At 39.2% G+C, this 25,562-nt stretch overlaps 1 protein-coding gene across 4 annotated transcripts in view; it reads right to left on the reverse strand.

Moving 5' to 3' along the window:
- ntng1a (netrin g1a) overlaps positions 1–15,239 on the reverse strand; it is a 243,365-nt gene extending 228,126 nt beyond the window's left edge. For all 4 annotated transcript variants that reach the window (XM_027274086.1, XM_027274085.1, XM_027274084.1 and 1 more), the window contains exons 1-3: positions 15,125–15,239; positions 14,779–14,835; positions 12,154–12,280 (exon numbers count right to left, since the gene is read on the reverse strand). The gene's annotated coding sequence lies outside the window, so the exon portion shown is untranslated. The remainder of the gene's footprint in view (positions 1–12,153; positions 12,281–14,778; positions 14,836–15,124) is intronic.
- Between the last annotated feature and the right edge of the window lie 10,323 nt (positions 15,240–25,562).

The raw sequence follows: 25,562 nt of genomic DNA on the forward strand, positions 1-25,562 counted from the left end.
TCCAGAAAATGAAAACTCGCTTATTCTAAACAGAAAATACCAGGCCTGTCCATTTCTGTAAGGTGACAGTGCTAATCGCTAAGCCACTGTGCCAAACCTGATCAAAGCATTCAGTTAAACACATGACAAAATTCTCTTTTCTGAAGAGCTAATAGCCCATGATCTAAAAAGTCACAGGAAACACAAAGAAATATGCTCAAGCAGCACCCAATTAAATGCAGGCAACTTCTATTGTTACAGCCAAGCATCACACTGAGTTTACAATCCCTCCAGCATTCCCTCAAATCAAGCTCCTGCCGTGTCCCTCGCCAGACATCCACTCTGAACCCTGGCCATGTTCATTACAGCCCTGCAGACCTGTGCTGTGAGCCACATACCTGCATCCCCATTACCTCTGAGTACTGCTAGCCACAGAATTAATTAAATCTAATATAGCCTTGTCTGGAGAATGTGGTGGTCTGAGGGGTTGTTAATAGACAGAAAGACAATTGTTCAAGTTAAACTTTCTGAGGGATTGCTTCTGTGTCTTCTGCTGATGATGATCCTATGATGTAATCCACCACAAACAGTAGTTCATAGTTTTCATATCTGAAATGTTTTAATTTTGCAATGTTGGTGTTAAGAATTTATTGCCGTGATGTTTCTGCTATCAACTTCCCAAATATCACCTGTCAATCATTGTGGGTAAGAATATGATAACCTTTTCATTGGACTTTCTTTTCTTTTTTTAATAAAAAGACTCATTTTCTGTGGTCCTGGTTCACTATTCAGGTCTTCTTCTGTCCATTACAAACAAACTAATTTCCTTCACTTCTTGGGACCAGGAGGATGTTTCCACAGAAATACCTACCAGACATTGAGGGACAGATTTACAGTGTATCTGTGAAAGTGTGGGGCAAATTTGCACTGCTCCTTTTATTCAAATTGCGCTCCCAAACTGCAGGCAATTAGCACCTGATGAGGAAAGTTGCGCCAAGATATTTTATTTCTACTAAATGTACTGAAAATGGGACACTTTGGGTACGCTTATGCCACTGTAAGACATTAAACATTAAACACATCTCTCTATTGCAGACAACAACACAGGGGTTTGCTTTGGTCATCTCTGCTCCCTGACTGTGCAGAAGGCACCCTGCAGTTCCTCTCATTTCAACTCAAAAGACTGTCCAGCCTCAAGTCCACCCTGTGTGTATTTGAAAATATTTGAACTCTGACAACAGTGTGCCACATCTGAGGCAAGGATCAGATGTCAGTATGATAAATTATTTTTTTTTTTCAATGAAGCTGTTTTTTCACTAATGAATTGGCTACTTTAGTCAACTCAAAATATCGAATTCTCTGGATTGTTGACATCAAACTATAGGATTAGATTTATAAATGCAGCTGTGACATGCATAACACAACTGAGTAGTTGCACTGGCCAATTAAATGGAAGCCCATCAGTGACTGGGGTTTCCGGCCTCAGTCATGCCATTCACTGAACTACTCTAACATTTTTTGTTTTTGTTTTGTTTTTGTCTTGCATTTTTCAATCTTTATTCCAGTTATACAATTGATTAAAATTAGTCAGCAATGATGTGTCTTAATTCCTGTTTTGTTTTTTTCTCCAAGAAATCAACGTATTTTATAATTTTAGATTATCAGGAAATGGTAGTGGTACGTGCACCATCAGACTTCAAACTATGAGTTTTTGTTTTTGATCTTTATGGAGCCATCTACACTATATTTTGTCTGTTTGTTTCATTAAATTTACCTTGACAATAAGTGGAATGGCTGCACTGCGGTCACCGGAGCTGTTCGCTGCCACTCTAATCAATGAAACCATTCCCACCGGGTGAGCTGTGGAACATCTCAGCAGTGTCCCAGCAGCGACTCTCCGCGCTGCAGCGCTATCATTCTGTAGCACTGCTTTTTTTGACGGAGCTGTTGCTAAATCGCGTGAAGCTCAAGACAGCAGATTGCACCAGACAGGAAATCCGACACAGAATCAACGTAATACACTTCCGCCCCCTTTCAAAATAAAACACAATACGCAGTTCATGTAGCCTATCACAACTTCACATTAGGGATGGGTGATATGGACTAGAAAATTTATCCCGATAATTTCTGGTATTTATCACGGTAACAATAAAAACAACGATAAATAAACACCAATTCAGCCTAATCTTTTTGACTGTAAATCTATCACTAAAATAATAATAAAGCCTAGGGGGAGCTGGTGGTGTGTTGCTGTGGGCATTTCTATACCTGCTGAATGTAACCGCTGTGAAACAATCAGGAAATAACTTTTTATTTCTGTGATTAATGACAGCTTTATCAATGCCGGCGCTCACTCTCTGTTATTGTTGTCTCTCTCTCTCTCGTGCTCTTTTTCTCTCATTCTCTTGCTCACTCGCTGTCTCTCTCGCTCTCTAATCATCGGACACAAATCAAACTTCTTCGTGTCATTATATTTTGCGGCGTAAATTGCAAGTTGGACTCAGTTGGATTTAGAAGCTGGTACATGAAATAAACAAAGTGAGAACACACGCAGGTAGATTATCAGAGTTTGTTCCGTGAATCCACCTGGATAGTCTCTGCTTCACGGACATTTCAGGCTGTCTGAGTGTCTGACCAATCTGAGTGTCTGACTGCCGGCCGAAGAGTTAGGAAAGAGCTCCTCGCTGCCGAGCGTATCTGCTCCGCCTTCTGCCATGTTTGTCAATATGCGTGTTGGGCTGTGAGTGTGTCGCACACATACATACGTCATCAATGGGAATTTATCGTTTTTATCGTGGGATGACATATTCTTACCATGGTGAATGTTTTTGACAATATATCGTAAACAACGATATATCGCACATCCCTACTTCACATCAACATTACGTCATGACCGGCGGCACCAGGTCAGCAGTCAATCGATCACAGGGTCTCAACATGGACGACAAGAGACTAATTGTTGAAGTGGAACAACACACAATAATTTATGACACAACAGATCCTTTTTATAATTTCTTCTACGTTGGAAAAGCAAAGTAAGCTGTTTGTTGTTGTTGTTTCTTTTATACACACAGTTTATCACGGAATCTTGCAGTCTCGCAACGTTCAGGATTATCTCGTGATCTTGTGATCTTGCGTGAATACAGCTGGCTCGCAAAGCAGCACCACGCTGCCGTCACACGCCCGGTGGGGATTGATGCCAGGCAGAGGACGGAGCAAAACAGTGGTGCAGCCATTCCACAGCGCTTACGTCCCCAGTGGAAATCCCCAGTTATTATGGTGCACTATTGGTATGCATACAGTCAAAACATGCTGAGAATTAATATGCAGTGTGGCATTGCGGTAAGTAGAATCATGTACTAACACTCGGCCCTTTGATTCCAACCTGTGGTCCTTTGCTGCATGTCATCGTTTCTTTCTGAGGTACTAAATATCATTAGTACCAATACTGAATATTGTGACAACCCTAGTATGTAGTGTGGAACTGGTGCACCGCTTTGATCTTGCACAAATGAGAAATCTTTTGAAACCTAAATTTATATTCGTTTTTGTCTAATAGTACATAAATGTAACAAATGGTCTTTCGGAGCACAATATGCTTTTGCCAGAATCCTTAAACACTACTGATCATGTTAATGTGCTGGTCTTGAATGAACATCCTCATGCTAACATGTAATTTCCCACAACTGCATCTTAATACCTGCAATATCCAGATGGCTCATAAGGATAAAAATAAATTGCAAAGGCATCTATTTTAATGAAAGATAATACCACCGTCTTAATTTCACACAGAGCCCGGTGCCTTGAAATTAAAGCATGAAAATCACACAGTGAAACCACATGTCATATGTAGAGATTTCATTTCTTGAGCCCAAGTCTTTCACTTGGCTCAAGCTCTCCTCCAGGAGCTGATTACAAGTTCAAGGAAGGACTTTGTCTTCCCTGGAGCAAGTAAAGGCCACAGCCCTGTTGATCCATGAGGAAGAGGAAGTGGACTCATCAAAGTCTTCCCAGCTCTTTGAAGGTACCTTGTTCGGCCCATCCCAATCCCTTGCAAAATACAGCACTGAAGGCAAGATAAAAAGAAATCATTTCAATAATCTCCCTCCTGTATGAAATACAGTGCACTGGGTGCAGGCATTATGTAGGAATTGAAGCATTTAGCTCGATAGTGAGCTGAAAACGTATCAGTTGTTGAAGCTGAATAATAATCTTTGCTTTACATTGACTTCTGTCTTTAAAATAATGTGTGATTGTATGTGAATATGGTGCTGGTTGATTTGGCAGAAAATTAGTCATTTGCGCAGTTTCTTTTTAGGATCACTTCACAAAAAATGTTGAGAATTTCAGCTCAGAGACACTTTCCGCCCCATGTGGAGGTGTTGATTACCTTAGCACTCAGCTCCTGTTAGTATGTAATTCATTTGTGTCTCGCCCTCAGGTATTAAGAAGAGATTGTGTAATATTTCCATCTATACTGCTTCAGCCTCTTGCACCCTTAATCACTTCTAGAACTCCCTTTCTATCACCATCCACTCTTACTCTGAAATCACAACTTGACTCCCTTTGCCTTTGGCTGAACTGTAGGTGACTGTAGGTCACTGGTTATTTACATGATAGCCCTGCACACCATCACTATGACTAAGTAGACAGCTGAATATTTTATTCATCCAGCATTCTTCTCATCATCAAGTGTAAGGGGAAAAAAATGCTTTGCCGGAATCAGGAATCATCCATGATCCTGGAAGAGTGATAAAAAGGAGGCTATATATAGATGATGAATTACTATCCCAGGGAAAAACAGCTTTTTGAATATTTCATAGGACAGACTTTCACTGCTCTGGTCGAGAGAAAGAAGAATTTCCCTCCTCCTTCAAGAAAAGTTCCAATATAGATCAGTTAATTACTTCATCATCCTTGTAATGTGCCTTCCACAGACCCATTAACTCAATAGAGACCTAGTTTATGTCACACAAAAGCTGTTCCTTCTTCTATTTTATTATTTTTGTGTGTTTTAGTCCTCAAAAGGGCCAAAAAGGGCTAAACCAAGCCATGACCAAGACCAGAATGTATCAAGACTGTATCAAGTCCAAGAATTTGAGTCTACTTAGTTAGCCAATCTCTTTAGGTGAGGCTGTCTCATTAAGGGCTGCATTGCAGAATTCTCTTCTTCCAAGTACGGTGGGTGCAAAACACCCAAAAAAAGGCAAACATCCTCATATACAGCCAGTGTTTGGTTTATCAGTTCTGTGCTCCTAGAAACATGGCAGCCCTCTGTGGAAGAGGACGTGTGGTGTCTGTTGATATAAAAGGCTCATCCTAAGGTTACAAAAATATGATTAATTTTTTTCAGGTGATTATACACTACATAGAAAATATAGTTATGAATATTAGATTTAATTTCTGTAAATAAAAGCCCATGAATCTTACACACTGTAAAAGTAAAGTCTTCACTTTGCAGACAGAAATGGCTGTGAGTTTGTGACAAAACATCAAAAGCAAACAGGTGTTTATAACTCCGCTGCCTCTTGGCTTAGTGCCTAATTTCCATAAAATGATGCATTAACATTTTCACTGAATATTCAACCCTTTTTACAAGCACCCGCTTGGTCGGTCTTGTTAGTCATTCAAATCAAATTATAAAAAATGCAGATTGGTAGTGTGAGACAGTGCAGTGTCCTACACGTAGGCAGCATATGGTATTGGGAATACCGCTCATTCAAGTGGTTGATTGATTGGTGTGGCATTGCCATCCGGCTGTCAATCACACTTTTGCTCCATTGAATGAGACCACCAGACTCAAAACAATTGCAAATATTAATATTCATGACAGGCCCATGTTTTTCCTTCACTGTTTTTCTCATGTTGTCTTTATATCTCTAGTGCACTGACTGCTGGGTTTTATGTGAATGTCACAACAACTTTACAGTTTGACTCTGTTATACTGCAAGCTACTTCTGTGAAAAGTCACTCATTGTTATTCATTCTACTGTAATTCATCCACATTTCCTAATTTTTACTGCATTATTGATGGCAACAATTGCAAAGGGTAATATCTGTCAAAACATGTTAGACATCTGTTTTGTAATAATGTTCTAAATATATTGTACAGTGTTGTTGCCTTTTTGGATATCAGAGGGAAAGATAGAGGGAATAGTTGCTTGCATGACACATAAGAACACATGCTTCATGCAAAATCACCCCATCAGTCTAGTATGGTTGCTTGCTCATGTACACAGCATAGCACGAGGCAACCTGTGACAGCAAAAAAAAGCCCTCTGTCAGCTCCCATGATTGCACAGTATTGCAATTTCGCCGCCCTCTGTCCTGTGCACGGCTTTCTCTGTAGTTATGTTATAGCCCAGCGCAACTGTGAGTTACAATAAAGAACAGGTGACACACGAGGAGTCTTCTCTCCTTCACTGGTGTCGGAAGAAGACACTTCGGAGTTCACCTGGTGGGCAACAGCTGGAGGGGCTGTGTGATTAAAACAGCTCTCTGCCTCCACCCAACACCCTCCAGCCCCTCTGTGAACAGCTACCACACTGTGCAGGCACCGAACATATGGGCCGCACACCGCCTTTTATGATACAGCATGACCTGTTTATACCCAGTCCCCCGGCCATTCTGAGGATATTATGGTCACATCACTTTGCACTGCATTTTCTATGTGAAAAAATAAGGTGATGATAGAATATAATCTGCAATTTCATAAATAACATCAAGGCCCCCAAAAGGCTGCATTTCTTGCCAGTCAGTGATTAACTATCACTCAAGAGGCATTTATCATTATCCATAACAGGATTTATTGCACTCAAAGCAGCATGAAAGCCAAATGTGGCTGTATTCTGCTTTATATTTAACTGAGCAGGAACAACATTTTGAAAAGGAAATTACAATGTTTTCAAATTGTTAGTGTGCTTATAAAAACAAACAATAAAAAAACACAAATAAATGCAGTTTCATTAGATGCTCATTGTATCCTCCATTGTATTATGGACATGAGTTGAATCATTACGTCTTCAAAAATGATCTGTCAGCTGTGGGGGCAGTTGACAAAAAGGCCTAACTATTCATAAACACTTTTCTGGGGTTCTTGGACATTACAGTTTGTATGTAGAAGGAAGCTAAAAATCCCCCCTAAGTCTGGAAAGATGTAAAAGGTGACATGCATACACGCAAATATACCTGGAATATATATTCCGGTTCAGAAATGAGACACACAAATTCATCTTAATTAATTTTCACTAAGCTGCTCGTACATCTTGTTTACATCGGGCATCAAAGTCTTGTCTGTCAAGCTTTCTGGCTTTGAATAAAACTTCTAAAACTGGAGTTGTTATCAGACTTTTTAAATGTCTAGGTGCATTTTTGTTGTATTCCATTGCCCCCCCACACCTCCCACCCCACTAGTGATGTGCAGTGACTCTACTTTTTCTTACTGCCTTTAGGTTCTACTTTAACTTATCACTTGCCAGCAGAAAAGAGCCAAGAACATTTGGAAGGAAAAGTACTGTCGCCTTGAATGGTTAACATGGGAATTGCCGCGAGAGCTGTAAAGACAAATGTTATCCATCACATTGATTAAATTCCTCTTAGCTGGTGTCCTTGGCCAAGTAAGTTTGTGTGAACGGCTGTGGTGCTAACAGCAGTCCCATGGAGAGTTAGTGGATTAATTAGAATTGTACCAAATGGCCAGTCTTGAAGAAGTCAATCTGCTCCTAGTTACATCACGTCACCTTTCCTCCTGTGCCTCTGGTGTCCAGTGACACTTTCAAAGGCTTCAATGTGATTCAGTGAACTGTATATATATGACATTTTTAACAGAGAAATATTGGTATATTCTTGATGTTTGAGGTGTCATTTTACACTTCTGATGTTTTCCTCATGAAAAGCTTTTTAGTGGAACTTCCACAGATGTATGCACCTACAAATGAGCAATGAACCTTATCGGTGTCTGTTTGTAGACTGCAACATTTACAGACCTTTCTCTCTTATGCAGGTCCCCCTCACCCTGTAAAGTCCTGTCCTGCTGAATTGAATTGGTCTTCACAGGCCAGTAAATGACAAACAATTTTACAATGTTTTTACAAATATAATATTTAGCTAGCCTATTAGGCAGAGCTATAGCAAAACTGTCAAGTGCAATCATGGAACAAGTCAAAACACTGTGGAGTGGGGTTTTATTGGGACTATGTTCAAATTTGGAAGTTGGAAGAGAGTTTTTGAACTCTCTGGCCAAGTAATTGTTGAGTTGTCGTTGATCTACAATCCCACCAAAATATTATGGTCATTTTGTTCAATTGTGGAGCAAAAACCGTATTTACAGCCCCTTTGAGTTATTATTTTATTGCTCTTTTTAAAATATTTATTCACCTTGGAGAGGTTTGCTGAGCATGCAGTGTCATTTCAGCACACACACAAGCTTATACTGTTACACACATTCACAATGAGTCCTCTAACAAGCTCAGCAGAACAAACAGGAGACAGCTGCCTAGCTCTAAAGCACCTCAACAACATGTAATGATGAGGAAAGTGTTATGCACTAATTCTACAAGATTTTCCCAGCTAGTCACATTAAATCTGAAGTGACAAACTTGTAATAAAACTTGTCAGAATTGTTACATTGTCATTTTGTCACATACAAGCTATATAATATTTCCAAAGACTGAACTCTGATTTGTATCAGGAGGGTGTTTCTGTAATTCAAAGTTCTGCTACAATGCACAAGCAAGTGTTGGCACAAGCCCTGAGGTGCCACGCAATCAGCTGCTGTTAATTCATCTTATTCATATTCTCAGGAAGGGTTCAAAGAAAAGATTTCCTTTACACGATTAGTCTTCACTGGGTGTGCCAACTCCATGCTAGTATTCCAAAGGCACATCTTATCGCAACCTCAATCTCCATCTTAAGTGCCCTCAGGTTGTGTTCATTCATTCGTTAGCTCACATCAAAGCGATCCCACGCGACAAGCCTTTTAAGATTAAATGCTCTTTTAATTCTCTGATTACAAACTATTTACTCCATTGGGACACTGTAGATGAAAAGTGATAAAGATTCTATTTATCACTGAAAGGATACAGTATGAAAACAACACATTTGAATGGAATGAGAAGGTGAAGCTAAGAGCTGGCAGTGCATTGTCAAATACCTCTGATTCGATTTAATCAAGAACGTTAGTTAGCTCTTAAAGCAGAGCTCGAGCAAATGACAGCATGCAATGTGTCATGGGTATTGGATCCATTATAGGTGGTTTTAAGAAAGTGTAACCTTAATCACAGCAGAAGGGAGAATTTAACAGAACTAAACAAGACAAGTCAAAACACAAATAAGGACACAAAGGAAGGGTCAGCATGAAAGAAGAAACCAAAGCTTGAAACCACCCTGGCTTGATGTATGACTGTAAAAGGAAATTATTTACAGAAAATCATGCCCTTCTCAAAAGGCTAATAGTATTAACTGCCTATGAGAAACAAATACAGATGGATGCTTACATGAGTTACATCAGTATGGAAGATGGATCACTTAGCTGTCTAATCAGTGGTTCAGTCTGAGCCTTGAATATTTGTCAGAGTTGGTTATACCACGACTCACTTGGACAGTCGGCATCAGTTGTTGCAGGCATTCAGTAAGATTGATTTATTTTATGGGAGAATTGGGCTCTACCAGTCACCTAATCTTGATAGATGTGACAGTTTTAGGAAAGCCGAAGAAAAGAGCCCAGACAGATTATTATGGATGAATATGTTTTCTGATGGTGCCTTTATTGCAGGCCAACAACTGAGGTACTCACACACAAACGTTTTAAGAACAAAAAGTTACTCTGAATTAGCTAAGTACCATAAAATGCCCTGTCTCCTTTAGCTATTCTCCTCCCCCTTGTCATTAAACTGCCAATCAGAGTTAGTGAGTGGCTTAGGATCCAATCAATCAAGCTGATTGGGAGTGTCAGGAAGTAGCTGCCATAAGCAGCCAGAGGTTGCGCCTGTTGCAAACACCATTTAAGCGATACAGCATGTTTAGCCAGCATGATAATTAGGACAAAGTCCTTGCTCATCTCCTGTCTTAGGCTTCAGACTCAATGTAAGTCAGACTGCAAATGGCACAGCCTATGGTGCTACTAATATGGGTTTTAAATTCCATCAATGACACTGCACTTTGATATTTCCACTTCAGTTTACACTCAAATTGACAATAGTAATATTCTGTACCAGTACTGAATAGGTTAATGTCGAAATCCTTCAAACACACACTGCTGTCAAATAAAAACTGCATGGAAAGGATTTTTTCTTTTTCCCAAAATACTAGGCACTGACGTGTGGGTACCACCTAACAAATGTTGATAAACTTGTAGACTTTTAACATGCTAAAAAAAACATGCGAACAAACGTGTGTGCCACAGCTAGTGCAGTAGTGTCATTTTTGAAAGACCATTATTCTTTAAAAAAGCCAAGCTAGTGAGCTTCTATTTAGCTGATGATGCAAAAACCCTTTCACAATCACTCGAGCAGTACGATCTATCATGTACATTATATTACACTTTGGCTTACATGGCACAAACAAGATTTGAAGTTTAAGGGTTTTCATTTTTTTTGTTTTGTTTTGTTATACAATGCCGGGAGGAAAAACTGTTTGGGCAAAAGACTGCCTAATAAACTGAAGTGGCTTAATATGAAGTGGCAGACCTAATTGCTCAATTAAAAACAGCCACAATAAGGAAATCTTTAATCCTTCCTGAAGCAGCTGCTATGAATTGAACCATGCAGGAAGGAAAAAATAACAGGTGCAACAATATTAAAATGCATAACTAACACAAACATAAACATCAACGTTTGGCTAATAAGCCCATATGGCTGAAATACAGCATTTCCTTATTATATTTATAATTCGTATTATCATCCTTATTCTTCTCAGTTTTATTATCAAGAAAAGGCAGTTAAGTCTTCACTGCATGATTAAGACTAATGTAGAGCATTGAAGCAGAAATGATGCTGAACTGATTGTGCTGTCAGACAGTGCGCTCTAGTAGCCAGTCGTCGAAAATTAACAACCTGACACCAAATCCTCACACATACACATAGGTGTAAAAACACCACATAAAAACAGCCCATGACCTGTGAAAAAGAAAAGAAAAACACCCTGAACATGTCCAGATCAATCATGTTGCAGGCATTATTGACACAAGATGAAGTTGTTACAGTGAGAAAATATGCCAGAAACAGATAACTAATAAATAACAAAACTTTTAGCCTTTTGCTTCTCTTATTCTGTCAGTGAGGATGATATACTTGATGTAAATAGTAAATTTACATGGCAAACCTAGAGGTGAACCACTAGGCACATACCGGAATGGATGCTGCATGCACAAGAATTATCGGTATGCAAAAGAAATTGTGTTTTTATTGCAAAGAATGCACCTTACATTGACCTTTGTATTGCTTTTACATGGCTTATATAAGTAGTATATAAGTATATAAGTAAATAGGTTAAAAAGGTCTAAATAATCCTATACGCCATATTCCTGTACCAGTTTCCCCTTAGTGAAGCTGCGTTTGAAATATCAACATCTCTGATTTGCCGGTTATCTACACAATTGAGACAAATGACACCAAACCACAAAAGGGTTTATAAACAAAAACAATGCCCACAGCCACGTATATAAGAGGGTGATTTCTCCTCTTATCAAGGGTCTAGATAGTTTCATAACTGTAGAGTAAGTGCTTCCAACAATGATGCCAAGGTTATGAACACAGCTTACAGCCACAGAGAGAGCAGGTTTGCATTGATTACCAGAGTGGCCAGCCTGAGTAGAGAATATGACCCAAGCCCCAAAGCCATCTCTCCATCACTCCTCCCTCCCCTCTCAGCTGAACCAGTGTTGTCTGTCTCCCTGTGCTGTCAATAGACCCTGATGGGCCTTTTAGACACTTATCAATATTTAACCAGCCTCCCCCATTGACTCAGCAATTACTGCCTAATTGATTTGAGATTGATTATCGTCAGCACCATAATGGCAGTGTCGGTCAGTGGCAAGTGCTGATAAAAATCTTTGGTGTAAAATTAAATTATCTTTTTATGCAACCAGTGTGTGAAGTGTAGGGTGTGTGTGTGTGTGTGTGTGTGTGTGTGTGTGTGTGTGTGTGTGTGTGCATAAAGAATGAAAAGTGACTGTACCATGTGAAGGTAGAAACCACCAGACTTCTCAGCTACTTCCAGTAACACATCCTCTTGCTGTTAGCAGTGAAAAGAAGGGTGCAGCTTTCAGCTCAGCATGGTGCATACACACTCTGGATGATTTTCCCTGAAGCAAAGACACAAATTTACATAAGAAAAGTTAGTACACACTGAATGAGAGTGAGATTTAGATTCAGATGTCAAATATGTGGGTGGTTATGAAGTTCCCAATCTGAGAAAATGAGTTAATTGCAGTTCTTAATTCAAAACTTCCTCAACAGTGGACAGTGATACATTATTTCTGATGCTGTCAAATGATGTGTTGCCAGTGAGCTAACTATTGTACCTGATCAACTAACAATCACTTTTTTCTTAGTGAATCAATCAGAAACAATTAGTCAGTCAATAGCATGACTAATTTATCTAGCAAAGCAAAACCAGGATCAGTTTGTCTGTGCAAACTGAGCTGACTCTTTTTCAAAGAATGAGGTTAAAGGTCTACTCTGGGTATGAGCATCTAACAGAACTGTAAATGGTCAAATGCATGATATGGGTGATGCACCAAAAACCCCTCTCCTGAATCTAAATTATGATTAATCATTTTTCAGACCTCCATCCAGAGCCACAATGCTCATTATACAACTGTTTTCACAGGCTGTGACTAGTAAATTGACTGTTGTTAAGGTTGGTGGAGTGGGTCCTTTCAGAGAAGACAGGTTACAGTTGGATTTGAAAATAAATCTCCATTTTAAACTTTTACAAAAGTAATGTTTTTCAAGTGTTTTACTTGAAAAACATTACTTTTGTAATAGTTGCTTGCTCCACAAGTTAAATTTTTAAATATACTTGTCAAATATAGTGAAGGGAATCATAGTTTAAAACAGCTTGCAGGACCTAATTAATCCAATCACATTTAGCACATTGTTGAACTAAATTGTTGGTTAGAAAAGTAGTTGTAGTTGGAAAAACAATCCTGTGTATCAATAACGTAAGTGGACATGGAAATTGTAGCTGTGAAGTCCCACTGTTTGCTGTATGAGTGATAAACACATCAGCATTTTCTGCCTACATCATTACAGAGCAGACTGATCCCACCATCAACCAAATTCAAATGATTGGACTATACAGCATAATTAGATATATCCTATAGAAATGCACTGTCAAAGCTGGATTGTATCATTTGTGAGAGCTGTAAAAGAGCTCTTTCCTTTTTGGCCAAAAAAACTTACAGTTGATGCCAGTATCACTTCTTGCTAATCAAAGCTTTTTCTGCTGCGTGTGAGTGTGTATTATGTATGATCGAACATCGAAGGAAAGCCTTCAAATTCGTTCAGCTCTGGCCAAAGCTTTGGATGTGTCTGTGATGTTTCCTCTGAAATCTTACCGGACATAATGATTGCTGACATTCGTAATTTCATCATAAATATCTTTCATGCCCAAAGTTCTTTGTGAAACGCTGTGGATGCAAGTGTAGAACGACTGAACAGGTTGTGCAATGCAATTTTGTTCTTATGGTGCAGAAACACAGAATCTGGTGAGGACACATCTGGAATTTTACTCTCAGAATTATCCTTGGCATCAGTGAGTGATTTTCCTGTCAATGTTATTCATAAAATGAAACTGACTTTGTTACTGTTTATGTGTAGCACTGTGGCCCATAAGTGTAAGCCTAAATGGTTTACTGAACTGGTGTTATTTTATTCATGCCTATACTTCAAATGTTGGCTATTTTAGAGGTCTGTCTGGAAAGCAGCAGAAATCATATCAAACTTTGGTCATAACTTTTTAAGTACTGCTGCAAAAAACTAACTTTCTCACCCTTTTATTTTGTTAAATAGGAAGTGATTCTATGGGTAATTGTTGCTGTCATGAGGGAGACGTAGTTCAGAACCAGGGGCTATCAAAGTAATCTGTGATATTACTGCTGGCGAGCTGGTTTTGGTAGTTGCCAACCAATGGCTTAGAAAAAGCCACAGTGGCCGTGATATTAGTAAGAAATGCTTTCTCTCTAGAATCAGTGTTTGGTTTGACCATTTTGTGTCGCTGCTGTGGTTCAACATGGCAGACTTACATATCTCCATGTTTCAGAAACCCCGGGATGCACTTTTTATATCATGGAGATTCTCCACCAAGTGTTTTCTTTTAGCATTTCACATCTTTTCCATGTCTTTTGCCACTGTCACTACTTTTTTGAAACACTGCACTTCCATCAAATTTAAAATAGGCATATATTTGATACATTTAATAAGTTGTCCTTGTCCTTTTTCAATATTATACAGGGTTTCAATGTTTTGCACATCAAATGTTGTTTCTACTTACATTTTACACAGTATGCCAACCTGTTTGGTCACATGGATATATTTCAGGGGATTTTACACTTGATGAAACTAATGAAAATTAGTTCCCACCATATTACGTAAGTCGAGCCCTCTGAATCTGAAGCACCAGACTGTTAAATATTTAGTTTAGTCATTGACCATTAGTCAATTAATTTGTCTAACGAAACAAAACAGGAATTAAACATTGTATAAAATCATATTACTATTACCATTACTATTTCTGAATATTCTAGAGATGAAACTGAGACAAAATGTCCTAGGACTGTGTCAAAAAGAAATGTCTCACCTGTTCTCTGTCCTTCTTTTAGCGGATTCCCACTCCCTTTCTTTAAGCAGGTTGCTGCTGTAAACAACCACCAACACCCAATGTGAGGCTCCATTTCTAAGATATCAAATTCAAATCAACAAAATAAGTCATTTACAGTAGAAATGTTTCTCTAAATAACGTTAAACATGACATGGTTTCAAGCCAACACCGTACAAACACACTGACCACTGAGCTAAACAAAGTCGACATGTTTCGTACTTTTAGCTAATTCGCGATTAATAAACACCAATTAAGGAGGACATGGTAATAACATTGTTTCAGGCGATACTGCAACCTTACTAAAAAGTGTTTATTAATTACTTACGTGTTTGTGGTGAACCACACCGTGTTTATCTGTGTTTCTCCGTGTTCAGACAAACAGAAAGATGCAGGGTCAGGAGTTTCTTCTCAGCTCACAGCAGGCCGCCATGACGCCATCACCTGGCGGACAGCAGGCTGATTAACAGCACAGCTGGAGGTAATGAAGCTAATTACGTCCACATCAAAATGTAACTGAGTACATGTACCAAAGTAAATAGTACTGTATTTACGCTTTGTATTGTTATCCTACTGTAATAATGTGACTGCAACATGCATATTAGTTACTAGTTAATTAAAAATGTTACAACCTCTGTTATAGTAGTAGAGTATAATGCAGTTTTATAGATTAAGTTGTCTAATTTAACTCCTCCTTGACCTGCATAAAAATGATATGATAATGAATCAATAATGTTTTATCAATATAGCCTATGAAGTAACTTTCTAAAGAGGGTCAATTAGTTTCTTTTCTTTTTATACATTAAGCACAGTTCGTTAATAATGATTTTACTGAATACATTATTTTTATTATTATTATTATTATTTTATTATTTCTTCTAACAGAGAAACTGATTTTTTACTTTGTGGCATTCTATTCTTACTTACTTAAAAAAGATTGGATGATCTAACACAGTTGTGTGTCAGTGAGCTGGTCTGCAGCATACAGGACCCTGAAACAGACAAACCTGTGCAATGCTGCTGTGAAAAAAAGTCTGTAGTAAAAATAACAACACCAGCAGCACAGTAAACTAATATAATTTGGTCCAGGGGGCATAAGTAAATGAAAGGCTGAAAAAAAAAGACAAAATCAGAGATGATAGTGCTCAACATGAAAATGCTTACTGGGACAGAGTTTTGTGGTCATCAAAATTATTTATTATTATCAGTTATCATTAGCTGCCCAATGACTAAACGCGTTAATATAACTAATGTAGTCTTAATGCTCAAGAAAACACTTGGATAGAAATGAAAATGATTCAAATCAAATTTAGAAATCCAAACAATATATCAAAACCAGTAAAATGAAAGACTTTCCCCCAAAGAGCTCAAATGAAAAGCAACATTACCGCACATGAATTTGGCCGTCACTACAGCAAGCATTTTCAATCCAAATAAACACACGGACACATGCTGTATGCTGAGTGTAGTTCTAAAGTATAAGTACATAATATTTACCCATAGAGCTACAGAGCAAGAGGTTAGGAACAAAGTAAGTGCTATTCATTGCTCCTCTTTGAACATGACAGCTTAGTAGAAGAGGGTGGCTGTGAGGACCAATGCAGGTCATTAGCCCGTTGAAATACCTTCAGCTTAATTTATTTCTGAAGTGATTATGACTGCACGATAGGCTAATTAGGAACTCTGCTTAACATTTTACAGAGACTGTTTGTAAAGCATTAACGTCTACTGATTAAATACGGAATCCTTGATGAGTGCTCGCCTGTGTGTTTGACAGAAGACCATGTCTTGGCTGCATGCAAATTCAAACACTGCATTTAGGTGTTTTATAGGACGATAAGCCGTCAAATGTGTATGTCTCAATTTCTGGGAGAAGATCTTCCTATTCGGGAGGACTAATGAGTGTGTGTGTTCCAGACAAAGAAATAGGCTGTCAAGCCAAAAACTGAAATCCTCCACCCAACAGCGCCAAAAAGGAAAGATTTTCTTTAACGTAATTTTTTTGTCTCATATTTTGTCTCTAACCTTTTCTGCTTAACCTATCTGCTTACACTGATTTGATTGTGTTCATTCTGCCATCCCCTTTATCCTCCATCTTGTCCCCCCATCCTCTGACTGTCCTTCACTTATCCATTCTTTAAAAGTCATCTCAGGTTAGCTGGAATGTCACATCGCTCAAGTGTGCCCTCTGGGGCAGCTCCTGTTATTTTAAGGGGTCATGTACATTTATCCGAGCAATGAATAAAGAAGCACTCAAAGGATGGAATAAGAGGCTTGAGCAGAAAGGATGAAAAACAACATTTACCTTGGAGGAGTGGGTTTCAACAGGGAACCTTTCTAAAGGTCAAAGGTCAAAGATGGCCACCACCTGTCATTAGATGACTTTTGGCCTTGCTCAATGGACCTGGGACTCTTGGTCATCCACCCAAGAGACCACAACTGGTGATTTACAGAGATTTTGCAATGAGAGGAAATCTCTTAGAGTGCTTTCAGTAACATATTAAAATAAAATCCACTCTTGAAGTGTGAGCAGGAATATTTCAAACAACAGACAACAACTTTGCAACAGCGATCCCTTCATGACGATCACGGCACAATGTAGCTCCACTGAAAATAACACTAATTAAATTCTTTTAGGGTCAGCAGCTCTATAAGGTGGTGTGACACCTATTCAAGTGTAGTGGAAACTCTGAAGAGACACATTTAAAACAGTCCGCTTTGAATATATAACATTGGAGTGCTTGTTTCTACCACTGTTCGAACCTAGTTGAATTTGTTTTGACAGAAGACAATTACATCAAGTTGCATCATTTACAGTATATAAACATTTTATTTAACTCAGATATATAGTCATACACACACGGGGAAAAAGCAAGCGAAGAAAGTGTAGCTTTTTTTGACCATTAGCTGCTGCCTGGAATGCTTGCAGTGGATGTAGTGCTCATTAAGCAGTGATATAAAGCACAATCTCATAATGACTAAAGATCTGTTGTCTGGTAAGCACTAACAAAACGATTGATTCGTAAGCAGAGGAAGAGAGGAGGCCAAGAGGAAAGGGAGAAAATTATAATGAGAGCGTGAGGGAGGGAGGGAAGGAGGGAGAGGCATTTAGTTGGCAGACAGTTTCCTGATTCAGCCGGGCTGGAGAGCAGGGGTAGCTGTCTTCTTCCATGTACCTCATCTATCACTGCCTATTTCTAGGAGACTCACACATTTCCCCCACCACACACACAGACGGAAGGGAGTGAGAATTCAATCTTTCCTTGCCTCACAGTCATCTGCAGAAATGCATCCGTTCACCCTTCGCGGCAGGGCCCCAAAACCTGCCAATAATCGTCCACCAGGGCGGGAAAGAATCACTGCAGGTACCAAGCTTTCCTCATGTGATCTATTTCCAATCTGTAAAGTCCCACAGGTAGATTAGGGACAAGTGGAAACAGGCTTTAAGGAGTAGTGGTGGTCTTCAACAGCAGGGATCCTGTGACACTTGTGGCAAACAGACATATAGCATACCATTCCGGAGCCCAGAATGGCTCTGGTTTCCTGAAGTCATCACAAGGTAAATATATTGTTTAGTTTAGAGCAAAAAATAATTATTTTCTTTGTGTACCTGAATGAAAAGATTCAGAAATATAGACAATGAGAAACCCTGTTGGAGCAAAAGTGATGTGTGCCCAAAACCTCAACAGCTGTGAATACAACTGTGACATTATTATCACCTTTTAAGCTGATATGGCAAACTTGTTAGCAAGCAGTTGCCTAGTTACACATTTAGGAGATATGTAGCGACATTAGCATTCATTTAGAGTCATGTTTCTGACTAGTTGCATTAGTTGCTAATGGTTACCTGTTGTGTCACCATGACACATCATGTGTCATCCATTATGACTATTGGACATGTGGTTAACTTGTGGTAAATGTTGTGAAATGGCTGCATTTTGGTTAGGTTTAAGAAGCAAAAGTACTTGGTTAGACTTTGGAAAACATCATGGTATGTATGTTACGTACCTTGAAATAAGTTAAGGTTGATCTTTTTTTCCACACGCGACACACACATGTCTATTTGTCTGTCTGACCAATTCAATCATGCCAGATGTCAATTTTTGTATTGTCCGATATTAGTATTTAAAATGACACGCTGTCTCACCAGTATAATGAGTAGACATTGATGCAAAATGATATGCAAAAAGCTGATTTTTACTTTTATTTATTCATATGTCATTTGGTGATACCAGGCTGTAAGGTTGTAGGTCGGAAACCAAGGATAAGTTGAAAAACACAAAACTTCTTTGTGGATTTGTTGCTTTGAATCACCCTTTTCACAAACAAGTAGTAGTAGTGGTCACTGTTAAGACAAAAATATTGATTCTAGGCACTATAATGTGATATGAGAAGACATTACAGCATATAATCATACTAGTGTATTTGTTAATGGACAGCCTGTACCTATGTTGAAAACCTTTGAAAGTACAGTGCCATAGGACAAAATATGATACAGATATCAATTTTCTAGAGTCATTTAATCATGCTTTTTTACCATGCCATTTTATACGATGAAAACTTTGCTTGGATTGATTACATGCATGTCATCATCTTTCCAATTTCATGCTGGAAAACTGTGGGACATTTTATGAAAATGTTATCAAGATGAAATTTGTAAAACGTTGCTCCCTGACAAATCTTCTCCCAGCAAGGTGTCACACGGGAGGTGATCAAAACGAGACAAGTGTGAATGTTTTCTGAAATTATATGGCACTATAAAAACTGAACTTTTCATTAAGATTCCATTCCCAGTGTCTATTTGTTGCTCTGTTTGTGTATTTATTCTCACACTGTCTAATGTTGGTGCAAGCTGTCGGACCGGCATCTGTTGCGCATCAAAACTGTTGGCTGAGCTATTCAAAAGGGAAATCAATATTAACGTGTAGTCTGGCTTTCCCTTGTGAAACAACAGACTCATCATTACTCTGACAGACCTCGACTCCTTCCGCTCTGAACGTCTCCCGACATAAAGACGACCTTTTCACCAGGACTGTCTGAATCAGGTCAGAACAAGAGGACGATGATCACAGCCACGATCCGACCCTTTCAGACAAAACTATCTCCCTCTGGTGAATGCCAACACAAGTTTGCTGACATCCAGACTCCTTTCTTTCCTCTCTGTTTCTCGCCTCTCTGTCTTCATTCATTTGCATAATCCCTGTGACACTCCGATTAATAACTCCAGTGTGATTTGCATATCTATGCCTGAAAATTGAGGACAGACATTCACACAGTAAATACAGTCCGGCAAGAAACAAACTGTCGAATGTTGTGTTGGTGGGATGAGGGATCTCCAGGGAGAAGGAAGAATGTGGAATATTCTTAGGTTCAATCACACACAAGCAACCACATGCACACCCACACACAGACAACGCTTACAGGGTACTTTCTAAGTCTCCATCTTCAATCCTTTTCTTAAGCCCTTGGCCCCAGCCAAACACAGAAGGGCTGGGAAAATGGAGACCTTACTACTCCAGCTGTTCCTGGTACAAACAGAAGTTTAAGAAGATACAACGCCCCAAAACTGACCAAGGCAGAGCTGTGGTTAAAGCGTTCCTTGGACAGTCAAGGCAGATTAGGTGTTAGAGGCTTGTATTTGCTTCAACAGTGCCCCCCAGTGGGAGGAAAGATGGGCTCTTCATGATTTCTGCTTGATTTACCATCACATCATTGCAATCCACAAATAATATCAACAAGTTAAAAGTCCATTAAGACCACAGCAGCAGCTGTATACAACTAACTATGGAGCTTGCTTCTTCTTTTGTTTTTTATAATTGCAACAGACACAAACTAAGATACATGAGGTATTAGCAAGATGTCCTTCTGTCTGAGCTTTTACAACTTTTAAGACACACTAAAAAATGTATTTTCAGACTTTTGGATGAAATTCAATTTTATTACACATAACATGCTGAATATTTTCAACCAATTTCAATATAATACTGAATTTCATGCTGCCAAATGATTACAGTTATTATGAATGGAGATCTTCCATTTTTCAAAATTCTCCACCTCAACAAGAACTCACTGGATTTTTGGGGGGTTTGTCAAACCTTTGAGATTTAATCATTTTAGTTTTTACAATTGAAAACACAAGCAACCACCACTGTGCGGGCCTTATTCCTTATTTGTGTTGTGTGAGTTGCACACACACCTTCATGTGCATACAAATCCTGGCTCCCCTGAGGAGACCAAAGGCTGGAAATGACAAGCCTGCAATGAGGTAATGACATTTCCTCCTGCGTAATGTGGCCAAAGGCATCTCTCTCGCTCAGACAACGACAAGACGGAGATATCTGGCCAGCTCCGGTGACAAGCCCCGCTCTAATCGGCAGGTACAGCTTTCACTATGGCTCAGGACCGAACCACAGAGTAGGAGCTAAATAATTGAACAGGTGCAATATGTTGAGGCAGGGTGGGGGAGGTTTGGTACTGAGTGATGGGGGGAGGAGGAAAAGGAGGAGAACTCACCCAAAATGTCTGCAGTGTCCTCTGCTTGGGGTAAAAGTCATCAAATGTTGGTTTGGAGAAAATGTCAAAGTACTTGCCTCACATTTTGTGGTCCAGAAACATGCTCCTTTCCACTTGATTCCCCCAAAGGCACCAGCTGTCAGCAGCTGCTCTTATTTATTTTATTTTTTTCCCTTTCTTTTTCAGATTTTTCAGATTCTTCACCATACCATGGCAAATTTTGGGAAAAACACATGATTTATTACAATGCTTTTGTTTTTTTTTTCCTTCTTTTGCATGTGTATCTTTGCTTCCAGGTTTGTCATCAAGTCTCCAGGTTGCCATGACAACAAATTGGGATGTCATGCAGGCATTTCACCCTCGTCTTACCCTCATGTGAATGACCACTTCACGGCCATACCAATTCCTGATTTCACGGGAAATGTTCTCAACTGTGGGAAGTGAGAGAATAGGTGTGTGTGTGTGTGTGTGTGTGTGTGTGTGTGTGTGTGTGTGTGTGTGTGTGTGTGGCAGGTAGACTGACCTTGGGAGACTGTCCCTGTGCAGGGTTTAAGGGAGAGGAAGGGATGGATTCAGTAAGTGAGATGCTGTGTAGCAAGTATCCAGTCTCCCAGCCACACATGGCGAGTGCCACAGCTGCAGTCAGCTGAAACCGACGTGGCCTCTTTGTGAAGGCAAGGCGCTGCCCTCTGACACAAACAACACTTCAGTGTACAGCTACAGGTATCTCTGTGGACAGGACATTAGTTAAAAGGCTCAAAGATGAAGGGCTCGAGGGGGGAAAAAAACAGAATCAACAAAAGCAAGGATCAAGAAAATAATGAGATAGTTTCCAAAGAATAGAAGGATACTGCACAGATTATAATCAAAACAAAGAGAAAATACATTCAGTGCTGATGAGTTTCATCTCTTCCCTAAATGAGCCACGCTGAAGGAATATGCTACAGCCGCAACTCTGAATATAATAATGAAACACACCTTGGAAGATTGGAACTTTTCAACAAAGAGACAAACAATCAGTGAGATAATGAAGTATTTGTACATTTCTACAAATGAAAGGCTGTGTAGTAGAGCATTTGCAACAAATTGTCCAATCATATGTCGTAGACACTATTTCTTCGAAGATTATGCTTGTATACTACTCAGTATTGTACTCCACGCACATCAGTGAGGTGAGGTCGGGGTGGTAATTGTTGACTTTTTCAATATTTACTGAATTTGCTTGAATACAAGACAGAATGTCCTGGAAATTACGTTTGAAAAAGATGGGGCTGTATTGTTTGTGAGGATTAGCCAGTTATGCAATTCTTTCACTACTGGCTCCGTTATGGGTTGTTTTGCAGTCTTAATGTTGCGATAGCAAGTTTTTTTTTACTTCAGTTTATAGAGTCTGTAGAGTTTGTAGTCAGCCTTGTTTATCCCTGTTCTATCTCCCAATGTCTTTACTGCAGAAGTGGACAGGGACAGACTCATCTATGTCTTGTATCAGGGTCATTTTATATTCAAGCCAATACAATAATCAATACTTACTTTACTTTAATAAATATTGTGAATACCTAACCATACCAATAGAAATGTTAGGTGCAAGCAGAAAACATAAAATGAAATGTGTTGTCAGTGAATATTTTAAAGATTTTTTTTTCGCATAAACATTTTGTGACTTTGCAGATATGCCAGTTCAAAAACGTTTCATGATTACGTTGATTAAAAACATAATTCAGGCAGCATTAGTTTCTCTCAAAACATATTTGCTGTTGTTAAGTAGTAGTTTGATTGAAAGTCTGTGATGACATTTTGTATATTTCACATTGTTTTATTGTGTAAGTCTGTACTGTAAATGTTATTCTGTGTGTATTAATGATAGTAAATCATAGTCTGGTAATAGACTTGATAATGGCAAAGTTTTTGAGAAAGTAGTTCCACTCTTTGCATCATTGTTCATTCATAAGCTTTCACTGGGACTCCCTAAAAAAAATGAATATATCTCTGTCAAAGTGTTGCCGTGGCATCTCTCAATCCAAAAAGTTTGACCGTGCCAATCAATCAAATGGGGCTTTATGGCAAAATAACGTGTGTGTTTTCTCTCAAGATGGCCCGTCAAAGGAAGCATTGTGGTGGAAACCTCCTCTGGACCCACAAAGGTGTCACAGTAAGCAGGGGTTGTCAGAGCCTTGTCACTGCTGGGCGGTTTGAAACCATGAAAAATACCCTCCCTGGGGACGGAGGGAGGACGAGCAGTGAGGAAAGAGGGGAGTGTGTCAGCGCATGTGTGTGTATGTGTGTGTGTGTGTAGGCCTTAACTCACTTTAGCCTGTTGCATCAACCCTTGTCAATCCTCCAGACAATAGGTCTCCATCGACGCAGTGGACGGTTTTCACCTTCAGGGGTGACGGCTATATTATTCAGCTTGACAAGCTGTGCCAAGGGGAGATCAGAATCTTTGCCTAATTGAATGCTGACAGTTTAGGTTCACTCAAGCTCTAAGCTATATGGAGACTGATTATTTGACCGAATAGGATTATTATGGGGCGAAGATTCCATCAAAAAGTAATTTTGGCAGACTGAGGGTTCAGCTTCAACGTCATTTATATCTGACAGGGAAGCATCTTTGACACAGCTAACAGCTATGTCTTAAAGGCAATATCCACCTTGCCCATTTCCCTTGGACTTTTTCAAGCAGCTTCACATTTTTGGCAGCCCAAAGTGGCAGTGACTGATGACAGTTTTTTTTGTTTTTGAACACTTAAAAGACTTAATCAGCCAGGAATCATGCAACATCATAGCAAACTGTCCGCTCCCCCTGTTTCATAGACTTTGACATGTACTTTCAAAAGCTCAATTACAATTTTGGAAGTTAATCCTGAAGGACAGTTCTGAATATTTTAAAATCTTTCTTATTATGACCTACTGTTTGCAAGTGCAGTCTTCTAACACCCACTCACAGGCCCAAAACTTCACAAGTTCAATTTAAAAGCACAGTTTTCTTCCAAAACCAGTCTATACATGTTTGTGTTTGTGCAGACAGAACTGATAATTCTAACTTCACAGCTGACTGTTCGCCAGTGGCATTGGAGGCACCGCTATGTTTACTACTTGGGTTTGTACACTACAATACAGTATCTCCAATATCCAACTTGTAATTACTACAACACATTTTCCCATTTGGCAGTTTTATGTTTGCAGAACGATATAACTATATGAATCCAGCGTCATAGTCCCAGTCAGTCTAACTCTCTCACACACGTTCAGGTAGTTTATAGTTGGTTGCAGGTTCCATTACAATTGACATTATTGTGATGATGAGTGTGTCAGGTTCAACTTTTTGAACATGCCTTGCTTTGAGTGTGTGTATTGCATCTCTAATCAAAAAAAGACCTTGTGGAATATCAACAATGACACCTGGAATTAATCTGTGACTCACTTAGTCTGGGTGTGATGCTCCTCACTTTTGCAGTAAAACTTTGTTATTTATGGTGATGAAATTTGACTTCAATTTTTTTTTTCTTCTTTTGCAGCTTTAATTGTAATGAATTATTTGTTATCACAAACTTCCTCTTTTAAGCTGCTCTCTTGACAGCAACTAGAGCTCTGGCTTTTTTTTGGGGTCCATATAAAACGTGTAAAACCACTCTCAAACAAGCCTCAGGCCGCGGGTACACTACCGCTTTTGAACCATAAAATTGGTCTGTCACGGTATCCTCAAATTCAATTTATTATACACACTAACTACACAAGAGTGACACCTAAGAGGCTCAGCATAGTGACGTCGCATATCCTTCTATGTCATCTTTATGAAACGTGAGTGAGATGAAGTGTATACACACAATTTCATCAGGCTAGTGAGACTCCAATAGAAAAGCTGTAATAATGAAAAACAGCTTAAAACAATGTGACGAAATAAACAGATTTGAGAAGTACCCGAGCACAACAAATAAACAAGACATCATTCTATATAAAAGAATAATTATCTTGTAGCAAACAACAGTGCGATCTACAAAAAGAATATATTCTCCAAGCGTGTGCTATTTTGGTGTGCTTCTTTTTTTCTTGTCAGTTTTGATAAGAGGCCAGTGGAATAGATTATGCTTTTCAGTGGTCTCATGGGGTTGGCTTGGCTCCTGTTAGAATTCATTTAGTCAGATAGCCTCTGTGGATTATCCCTGTTTTCAGAGGCCTGCATTTCTGACAGGTCATTATTGTACGCCACACTGGGACCCACTGCAGAGAGCACCATGTAGCGAGCCCCACCACGC

Source organism: Larimichthys crocea, chromosome XXIII (assembly GCF_000972845.2).
Source record: "Larimichthys crocea isolate SSNF chromosome XXIII, L_crocea_2.0, whole genome shotgun sequence".
Taxonomy (NCBI): Eukaryota; Metazoa; Chordata; class Actinopteri; family Sciaenidae; genus Larimichthys; species Larimichthys crocea.